An 11,620-nucleotide genomic window follows, 5' to 3' on the forward strand; every position below is an offset into this window, starting at 1 on the left:
CACACACAGACGCACTTTGAAACGCACACAGCGTTTTGTCTGTAAATGTGCGCCACCCAGCTGCTTCACTACTTGTGGTCCTTCGTAAGTTCTGCAGTCGCGGCCATAGTCATCTTCAAATTCACGGCCAACACCAGTCACTCGTAGCATATATGCTGTCAAATGCTATCACGTCGTCTGCCGGCTCATTAGAGTTGTCAACAAGGTGGCAAGTAACGTTGACAGCCCTGGTAACAGGATGTGGTTATTGAAATATTGGCCAATTGTCGGTAAAATTGACTTGTCATCATAATGGGCAAAATTCTTGTTAAGCCAAAGCTTATGTTAGGCGCAGGTGGGGTGATAGTGAATGCTTGTAAATTTGCAACTACTTAAAACCCGCGACATATATAGCTTTCATTAAGTAGCGAAGGTTGGCAAGGCAAAACTATTGAATTATAGGTTTCTTTCGATTTACTTGCTATAAAGGGCAATTTAAAAGTGACGTCTAGATTTTTTTTAAATAAAACTTATGTATAGAAATTTAGATTCTTTCAGGTTTTACTATTTTTATTCAAAATACGGCTCTTAACAATTATATGTGAAAAACTACATCATTTAAATGTGCACCATAGGCACGTCTACCGGCTGTCGAGAAATGACTGCGGATTAAATGCTTCACAAGAAACAGCCCGACAACAACTCACGAACTACAGGGTGGGCCATATAGCGTTTGCTTTTTGAGCCACCTATTTTTTTGAGAATGGTAACACAAATGACATGTCAAATGTGTTCATAATTTACTTCAAAGTTTGACATTTACGAAATGGGACGCTATACGCTTGAACAAAATTGGGAAATATTGAAAACCTATTTCCAAAGTGGTGAGTCTTCTTCTTCTTCTTCCGCGGTTACAGTAAATGGCGAGCGTTACCGTGACATGCTCAACGAGTTTTTATTTCCGAAAATTGAAGAGGATGACATGGACGACATTTGGTTTCAACACGACGGTGCAACTTGTCACACTGCCAAAGTTACGAACTTTTGCCTACCGTTTTTGAATTCCGATATCAATTGGCCGCCTCGGAGCTGGGATTTAAGCCGGCGGAATATTTTTTGTGGGGAGCCGTTAAGGACAAATGCTCTGCGAACGATCCAGAGACGATTGATGCTTTAAACACGAAATCGAAGTTGCCATTCATGAAATTGGAGCCCAAACAATCGAAAATGTGCTTAAAAATTTGGTTGATCGAATGGTCTACTGTAAAGCCAGTCGTAGCAGTCATTTCAACGATATTATTTTTTATTCATAAATGACAATGTTCAATCTTCAAAATAAAATAAAAAGTTTGAGAAAATATTGATTAGTTTTTGTTTTATAGCCGATTCAAAAAGCAAATTTAGAAATACTGGTATCCATTGTAAATCCTTTAGAAATACAGGTATCCATTGTAGTCTTCCCAGAATGTTTTCAAAAAGGATATCGTTTGCTGCTGCCCACATTTCCACACCATTTGAGTTCAAGATGAGCGTGAAGCTAAAATAATGGTTTATCACCAGGATAGGCCCAACAAAGTTTGGAAAACATGTTCTCACGGAACTTCAAAATAAAAATATAATCCCTTCGATAAAGTTTGGTAAACTTTGCGTCGTGGTAAAGCGATGCTTATTGAGTGAAGGTGTTGGGAGAATCGATTGTTTTTGATATAACGACGAAAAAATTGTAAATCGATATTTTACGAAATTACCCTCAACACCTTGTCAAGATACTGTGCCAAATGGCCGGGCTAAAGCCGGACCAAAAAGGTATCAAAAATAAAGGAGACCCAATACAAAAAATATCTAATATCTAAATGGAAGACAACAAGACGATATTTTATTTATTTTGCTTTACGAGCTGGCCTCAACAAGTACCCATTTTTTTCAAAATTCAATTCTTTATTTTTCAACACAGTCCTCTTTAACACTCCGTCCCTTTTTTGAACCCCTTCAAAAAATATGATTTGTCGAACTCTTTGAAATACCCCCCGCGAGCCATTTCTTCATGTTAGGGAACAAGAAAAAGTCTCAGGGAGCCAGATCGGGTGCATACGGGGGTGCGGCAGCAATTCATAACGAAGCTTGGCGGCGACAACTCCGGATGAATGTGCTGGTGCGTTACCGCTGTGAAACAGCACATTTTTTTTGCCAAATGCGGCCGCGTCTCCTTAATTTTTTTTTGTGAAAGCGGTCCAATAAGTCACTGTAGTATAGTCCAGTGATCGTTCTTCCCTTTTCTAAAGAATCCATAAGGATGACGCCCTTCGTATCCCAAAAAATTGTCGCCATGCCATTTCTGGCCGATGGGACTATCTTCGCCTTCTTTGGAGCAGATGCACCGAGAGAAATCCATTTTTGATTGTTGCTTAGTTTCTGGTGTGAAATAATGAATGCAGGTTTCATCAACGGTGACAACTTGACACAAAAATTCGGATCCCGCTTAAATTGCTCCAAACACTGCTTCGAAGTTCACAGCTCCATCCGCTTTTTGATGCTTGTGAGCAATCGCGGCACTCATCGGGCCGACATTTTTTTTATAGCCAACTTATCATGGAAAATATTAATTGCCGTTCCCGTCAACACACCTATGACCTCTGTTACTTCGCGCTCTTTCGTTTGCCGATCAGCGAGAATCTTGTCGTGGACTTTTTGAATGATTTCCTCGATAACCACGTCTGACGGGCGTCCTGTGGTCATAGATGGCGTACCATCCCCATAGGCAGGATTCAACTTTGCTTTTATCTTCTCGCATTTTTTTCCCATCCAAAAACAAAATGCGAATTACTGAACGATACTGCTCTTTTTCCATCTTAGAGAAAATAGCTCGAATAGCTGTCAAATCTAAACAAACGAGTCAATCAGTCGGAAATTAGTTTGGCGTCGTTTGATAGATGGCAGCACATGATGCCAAAACCACATCCCTCAGGAACACCCTCTGTCATCATACACAGGTACTTATCGAACCGCCCTTGTATTTTATTTATCAACATAACATAACATAATGTAATGCAAAAATAAAAAAAACAAGCATACAAAGAATGCACGCCGCAGTTTAAATGGTTAAATATGGGGGCCGTCGTAGCCGAGTGTGTCGGAATTCGAAGTGCGTAGGTTCGAATCTGCGTGAAACACCAAAATGAAGAAAAGGCTTTTTCTAATAGCGGTCGCTCCTCGGCAGGCAAAGGTAACTCTCCGAATCTACTTCTGCTTTGAAAAATTTCCTCATAAAAAATACCTGCTGTTCGGAATCGGCGTGCTTCACAGAAATTGACACGCGACTGACGGATATTTTTTATGTGGAGATTTTTTAAAGCAGAAATAGACTCGAAGGTTAGCCATTGCATGCCGAGGGGTGACCGCTATTAGAACAAACTCCAAAAAACGCACTCCCGAATAGTAGTCACGCATCAACCATTCCAGTACGGCAGCCACTCGGAAAAATATAGCATAAAATGACTTCATAGAGTGAGCACAAGTGCACAAATTTTGACGCAAGTTTGTAAATTAATTTGATTTAATTTTTGTATGCCCTTTTTGTATCTAAGCATTAAATCATTGCATTCATATCATTCATTCAAAGTACCGTTAAAGTGATACATTAGCAAACGAGATTCGAATAATTATTTAATTCAATTATATCATAGAAACGTATATCCAATTGTGCTAAAATTCTGTGCCGAAAAAATTGTATAATTGACAATTTCCAATAGCAACAAAATAAGCGTAGAATTACCTATTGGGAAAGGAGCAGATAAATGTAATTTATGCGCGTGCAAAATAGAAAGTGTTAAACTGATTAAGAGTTAGAGCTATGAATGATCTATAGCAGGAAGAGGAAGCAGGCGAAGACTAAGAGAAAAGGAAGTTGTCATCAAGAATAAAATTGATGTTAAGTAAAAGTTTGGCAAACTTAAGGATGCAATTAGCATATGACGACTGAGGAAGAAGTTTCATATGTAAATGTGTGGGGAAAAATGCATGCACACTATCCAGTAAAGCGTACTACAAATACAGTCGAGCAAAACTGGTTCATTTGTTGCCTGTACCAGTCCAAGTTCGCTTGACGCAATGACTTTCGCCACATTTAGCAGCTGCCTTTGACTAATTTCGATGTTCAAATGTGGAAGAGAAAAAATATTTTAGTTCAAGAAATCATTTCATATACAAAATAGGTAGAAAGTACGACAGGAGCCATTGACAAGCTTGATTTATTTTTTACAATGCTTTACTTAAGTCTATGAATTTTCATCTGAAAAATCTTAGACAGAGTTTAGTTCGCGGGGCCGTTAGCGCATGCCAAACCAAATAACTACCAGCTTATCTCGATAATGTTCTCGCTGCATGTGAAGACATTCAGTAGAACCCAACGCAGTTATTTCCTTGCCGTGCTCAAAAATACTGCACGAAAATTTCGCAGACTTCAACTTGGTGAATTTCTTGTTGGAACTTGAGTCTACACAGACTGCTAGAACGCGCCAAGAAGCACAATGTTAGATATTTGTTCTATAGTCATTTACTTGCTGACTAAGCTTCGAAAATTTACGTATAGCATTTTTAGATGAATGACTGTATAAAAAAGCTACATTTATATATTTGACGATTTTAAATCACACGGAGTTCATTAGGTGACAATACCCGGATTTTTAGCCGGTGGCATCATTTATCTGAATTTGTTCCAAAACCACGTTGGCGGGGTCATCATCTTCAACCAAAGCGCTACCGAATGCTAATAGCCAACCCATTTGTACCCAAATTCATGGATATGTGGACGAAATGTGGATCAAGCAGGAAGATGTTTCGCATGAACCATTTGAGCGTATAGTTATATCTCGCGACTTGACACCACTACACTTTTTCTTGTAGACTTTCCAAAGTCGTAGGTTCATATCAATAACTTTTTCAGGATAAACGGTGAGGCATATTTGTACTTCAGCGGTAACTGAACAAGCAAAGCTGCCGCATTTGGTGTACTGGAAATCCACATATCATTTAAAACAAAAGAAAAAAGTGTCTACAACGAGACACTTGAACAATATATTGTTTCAATAGAACGGCTCTACTTGTCAGACAGCTCATGAAACTATGTCACTATTGCAAGCGAAATTGCTAGGACGAAACAACGAGATCAAATGGCCACCGAGATAGGGACTCGACTCCACGGGAATCTTTCTCTGGGGTTACGTAAGAAGTGTGGTATTTGCCACACTTGGGCCAATACCTCAAGGTCATTCCAGAAATGAAGAATGAAATCATCATTATCATCATAGCAATTATAGCTCGCGGTGAGCCAGTACCTTCTTCACAATCGTCTATACGACTCGGTTCATTGCCTTATAAGGCATAATCAGCATCAACATCGTCTGCCCATCTTCTTGGCGGTCTTCCACGCTTTTTACTGCCCCTAATAAGAGAGTTGAATATCTTTTTCGTAATTCTGCTGTCGTCCATCATGTCCAAACTATCTCAGCCGCTAAGCTTTACCGAAACGGACAATGTATGTATTGACCTGATAACTGCTGTTCGATATCATCACGATTCTCTAAGATCCATCAGCTTCCCTTACTGGTCCAAATATCCTTCTTAGGATTTCACGCTTAAAGCGGAGGAAGGCTTCGTTAGATGTGAAGGTATTTAAAATCATTCGCGTTATTAATTATACACAGCCCAAACTATGCAACTCTTCCCAAATTTTAATAAGCACATTCTGTAATGCAAAAAGTATCGTGGTGAGTATTTGACGGCTATTGTGTTTCGTACATAAATCCCATAGATTTGAAGATATGATGAAATCAAGGAAAGCGCATTTCGACAAATTTTGTTGTGTTTTATTTATGACACACAGTTTCATTGAATAACCTTTTATTTAAATTCTCAGAGACTTACTGACCCATCCTCATATTCAGTACGCTACCTATAAACTCACCCATTTGTACACAGCCCTGCACTATGGAGTGGTGCTGACTGTGCGCAAGTCTTGGAAAGTTGGTAAGCAAATCGAGGGTTTGCATGGCGAGCAAATTTAGGTTGATTGCTTTCTTGCACATTTTTCCAGTTAATATCAAGTCATCCAACGGAAAAAAAAAAAAATTTTTTAACGCGATTTCAAATCCATGTTTGGGCATCGGACTATTTAGTAGTAATCAAATGTAATCAAATGTTGCCATCATGAATGGGTAGTAACTTCGCTTTGTCATCAGTTTTGGACCAGTTTGAGCCCAGTCAGGAATTGTGAATTACTGTAATACTGTCACATTTATAAGACCGTTCCATATTTAACTGCAGGGCAAACAAACATATCCATTACCCTTCATCTACACATACATTCACTTATACATAGCTGCATATTTGTTGTAAATACAGAAGTAGAACCGCAGCTGCTCAAGAACATCGCGAACGTAGAAGAACTTAACTGAAGCGGCGACGAGGCAACGGACAAACAATGGAACGTTATTCCAAGGAAGGAATCATTGCATACTTCGTCTGGGTGTGAATGAGAGTGTTATCTGGTAACGATAAAGTTTGTTTCTAAACTCATGTTCGATTTACATGTGCATGCATACATAAGTTCATGTACATATGCATACTTGTGTAAACGTGTGTGTGTTATGTGTGAACAACTTTAGGCAGGACTTTTTTACTAAGAGGATAAGAAAGGGTTGTGATAGGTGCAAAATTGGGTGCACAATTGTTGCTGGCAACTTACGTCCATGTGTAGGAGGTAACAGCAACAGATTTATGAAAAAAATAGGAAATATACAGTGTCTAGTAGGGAACATTCATATCTCCGAAAGCCCGCTCACGACTGCACAGGGGAACAATTCGCAATCTGTCACTCCTCGCCACCACTTTTGTTGCACCATTAAGAAATGGTCGTTCTAAGTGTACCAACAGCAATCAGGATATGCTCGCATACTTGCGTATAAATAGTTTTCCATTGACAGGAAAATACTAACAAGAGTAGCTCGAGGTGAACTAGTTTTATATTTGAGGGAAATATATTTACTGTTACGAATGTCTTGCTAGGGAATACCTGCATTGGATTCAATATAAAGCTGTCGCTGACCTTAGTTTTATTGAGATAATCATTCAAGAGAATCAATTCTAAGATTAAAACTTCAATAGTTCGAAAACCACGTTTGACTAACACCAGCAGAAGATTATTGCTCGTGCTCTATTCCGCGTCAGCTAGCATTTTAGGCTGCCGGCAACGGTTGACACTATGTCAATATTCATAGTTTTAATGGGACAAAACTTGGCCGAAAATATTCTTATGCGTGGTTTAGCTATACCCGACAGCCGACTGCGGGGCACAGAATTCCTTTACTTTGCTAGCCCTAGCAAATGCGTTAGGCCAACTGAAACGGCCTCGATATATGTAATTTACTACAAAAATGTAACGCTTTTGTACCTGCTAAGCTTGCTCAATCTGTATATGGCACCTCGTAAAATCTTCTAGTTTACCAGTGAAGTCGAGCAGATGTGCATTTTATCTATAGTACCTTTTCTCTGCTTGAAGCAGTTTCTTGAGATCCTTATGATCCCTAATTAGTTAAAAACGCTTCAATTGGGATATATTGGCACACCTGGGCTGTAGTTTGGCATATCGTGTTAGCACGTAGACCATAGAACCTATTCGACAAATCTGAGCCAAAGTGACGATGAGGAAATTTTGGAGGCGGCTAATATCTACAGATATAGTTAAAAAAAAAGAAGCGAATATATCTCGTAAAAGCAGAACAGCAGGAAAGTATGAGCTGTGATGATTCCACAGCTGTTGAGATTATAGAAGACCATCGGAAATGCGACTAGAAGTTATTTTGTATCTTATGGCATGGACATTGAGCCAACACCCTTCTCAGGCTGGAAAAAGCCTTGCAATAAAGTTTATCATGGAGGGATGGGTTGCACCCACATTTAGTCCATATAAATTATCAGGACTGCACTTGTCGATGCCAGTATAGTATAAAACATATATTACAAGTCCTGTCTAGACTATATAGAGCATATTTTCAACAGGTTGTATATACAGCAGATGGATAGGCGGGGAAATGTGAGCAAATACCTTCATCCTAACGACCAATTAGCTCTAATTATCCTTAAAGGTATTAATGAAATCCTCAAAATGTTTAGACGATCCACCACAGTTGATCTACAGTCATAGATTTGCAGTTTTCTAGCCCTTTTTAGCTCCTCATAAAAATATCTGCAGCTCGGAGTCGACTTCAAACTGTAGGCCCCTCAATTTGTGGAACAACATCAAGACGCACACCACAAATAGGAGGAGGAGCTCGCACTGTCGCCGGTGTTACTGCAAATCTAGGACTGTAGATCAACTGAATCTGACAAAATAGATTGTTATGGGACAATAAAGACATACTGTCTTGATGTTGTTCCACAGATTGAGGGGCCTACAGTTTGAAGTCGACTCCGAACTGCATATATTTTTATGAGGAACTTTTTCATGGGAGAAATACACTCCGAGGTTTGCCATCGTATGCCGAGGGGGATGTTAGGTTAGGTTAGATTAAATGGCTGCCCTTGCGAGGGGCCCACTTGAACACAAATTTAAAAATTTGTCCATTGTGATACCATACGGGGGGGGAAAGGAGGGGAGCAGGAGAGTGGGAGGAACGAGACAGAATTGAGGATTTTGATTAGAGGATTTGAGGATGACAACCAATAGTGGCGATTTACATACATATGTGTTAACCGCTTCAAGCTGCTAATGAATTTCACCAGATGTGTGATATTTAAACTCGCAATATCCGCTGGTGTAAAGTGAGAGCCCAGCTGTTTAAACCTTAGCCCAACGAGAGCAGGACGGCTGAGAAGAAGGTGCTGAGATGATTCCACCTCATCCTTCAGACAGCTTCTGCAGAAAGGGCTTGAAGCAATGCCATGCCTCACCGCATGGACACCTAACGGATGGTGTCCGGAGAAGATGTCTACCGATTTCGATAGCTGTGGCTTTGTTAGCTTTAGAAGTTCTCTCGAACGCCTCCGATCTATCCGCTGCCAAAAGGATCTCGCGTCTTTGTACGTTTGGTCACTAGTTCAGTGCTCACTGAGTTGACGCGAGATCCAACTTTCCAGGAGCAGTCCACGGGCTCTAAGGGAAATCCAATCCACTCATATTGCGATGAAGCAGTCTTAAACTCTGTATAGCCAAATTATCGGCCTAGCAGTTTCCCTCTAGCCCGCTGTGACCGGGAACCCAAATGAGCCTAATATCGAAGTATCCCGATGCAATCGAGAGGGAAGTCAGACATTTTCCGACTAATTTCGAACGCACAAACAACGAGCCCAAGACCCTAATTGCCGCTTGGCTGTCGGAGTAGATATTTACCTCCTTTACTGTAATTACAGAAGCGAGCAACCATTTTCCCTTCCTCCAAATGTTGCACCCCGCCCACTCATCCCTTGAAGGAATTTTAGTATTACAAAGTGAATGTTTGAAGCCCTTGATTTTTGAAATGTTTTTTGCTGAGGTGACGAGTATTTTCTTCAAAATACTTCCGAACATGTGCTTTTCACATATATTCGTGCTGTTATTATTGTGAAGACAGGTATATATTTGTAGGCACTGACTGATTTCATGACTTCTGTGGGTACTGTCAAAGCAGAACAGTGCCGTTTACTTCGATTTTCAAAGGCTGGAGATGGCTGATATTTTTCTAAAGAAGTCCGCCCACCAGTTACCATAATGGTTCTAAACGAAATTGGATTATTTATATTCATTTATCTATGGCGTTTATGTTGTTCGCGTGTTCTAGTTCTCTTCTTCTTCTCCTTGATTGACGCGATAACCGCTTAATCGATTTGGGCCGAGTTTGACAAAGCGTGTCAGTCGTTTCTTTCTTGTGCTAACCGGCGCCTGTTGAGCACACCAAGTGAAGCCAAGTCCTTCTCGACCTTATATACCCAACGTAGAAGATGACTTCCTCTATCTCTGCTACCAACAGCTGCTATAGCATCGAATGCACTCAGAGCTGAAGCGTTTGTATCCATTCGGACGACAAGAAGTAGCCAGCGGAGCCTCTGGATTTTAATTCCTTGTAGTATTTTTATGTCGTTGCATAGCTCATTCTGCTCATTGTTCCATCACCTATGATACTCGCCGTCGCCAACGTGTAAAAGTTCAAAAATATTCCGCAGAATCTTCCTCTCAAACACTCCAAGGAACGGATATCGACATCGTCGAAGTTACTGCGTCATACAATAGGACGGATATGTTGAGAGACACTTATAAAATGTTAGTTTCGTTTATCGAAAAAGGACTTTAGTACTCAAGTGCCTACTTAGTAAAAAGCTTCTTAGTGAGAGGATTTTATGTAAATCTCTACCTAGTAAATTATATGTTATATTTTTCTCAAGACTTCCTTGGAACTCGCCTATCTGATGCAATTACATGCAATCTTTGGAAGGATAGAGAAGAAAAGCGCTAGTCATGGTCTCTGAAAGTACAATATTCTAAAACCAGCAGAGTTCCCAACAGAGTTATTGAAAATTCACATTCAAATAAACGCCACTGGCAATGAAAAGCAACACGAAGAGTTTTCTACATAGGTCCTATAGAACTTATGAGCAATAGTAACCAACACCCACAACAATGATTCTCCCATTGTTGACTGTATGTTTGGTTCATTTCGCGCGTATGTGGCTGTGTGATTTGAATTTGCATGCGGCAACGGGTAACAAACTTTCAACGACTCTATTACATATACGAGGACAAATACAACGGCGTTGGCTCTGATATGAGTAAATTCATGCTTTTAAACATAAATATGTGTGTATATATGTACATTTGCATATTGTAAAACAGAGGTATCAAAATATGTTTTGTATTTATTAATAAAACTTCGCGACGTGTGTGCAAGGACATTGAGCTGTTATTGCATTCTCACCCAGCTCACATTGTTCGTGTATGAGTTTAGCAGCAGTTTTGGTTGCTTTCACTCATGCTTCAACTATTTGTTGCTATTACTTTTAGTGTTACAACAGTTGTAGGTACTTGTGTAACTCGTGCAACACGTCGCACTGGGAAAGTTGCTCGTTCAGTTGTTTTTTCCGTAAATTTTCAAACGAAAAAGCCAGTACTGCAGGAACGCCAGCACTATAAATGCCAAATTTACTCTTGTTACCGCGTCATTGACACAAAATTATATTGCTAGCATACATTTATGCCACATGTGGCCTGCGTATAAGTTGAGGTCGATGTTGACGTTCAATTAATTGAATCTTATTTTTTCGGTACTTGAAAATATTTCTAATTGTGACAAATGGCAATTATAATTTTATGAATAAGTATACTAGAGTGACCGGGTGAAAAAACGGCTACGTCGCCATCCATCCGTCTCTTAAACCTACTATAGTGTATCAGGAACCTATTCTAAGGGGCTTCGCAATGTTTATTTTCTTAAGGCCGGCGGGCCAATTAAAAGGTCAAAAAAATCGATTTTTTTTTTCCTGAAATCAATAGCTTAGATATTCAAGAACAAGAGACACAAATTTTCAGAGTTAAATTCCAAGTATTTGCAGAGCTACAGAGCCGAGCGTAGTGCGGCGTCGAGCAACCGTGCGCTTATTGTTGTAGTGTATTGTT

The sequence above is a fragment of the Anastrepha ludens genome, chromosome 3, assembly GCF_028408465.1.
Source record: "Anastrepha ludens isolate Willacy chromosome 3, idAnaLude1.1, whole genome shotgun sequence".
NCBI classification, from domain to species: domain Eukaryota; kingdom Metazoa; phylum Arthropoda; class Insecta; order Diptera; family Tephritidae; genus Anastrepha; species Anastrepha ludens.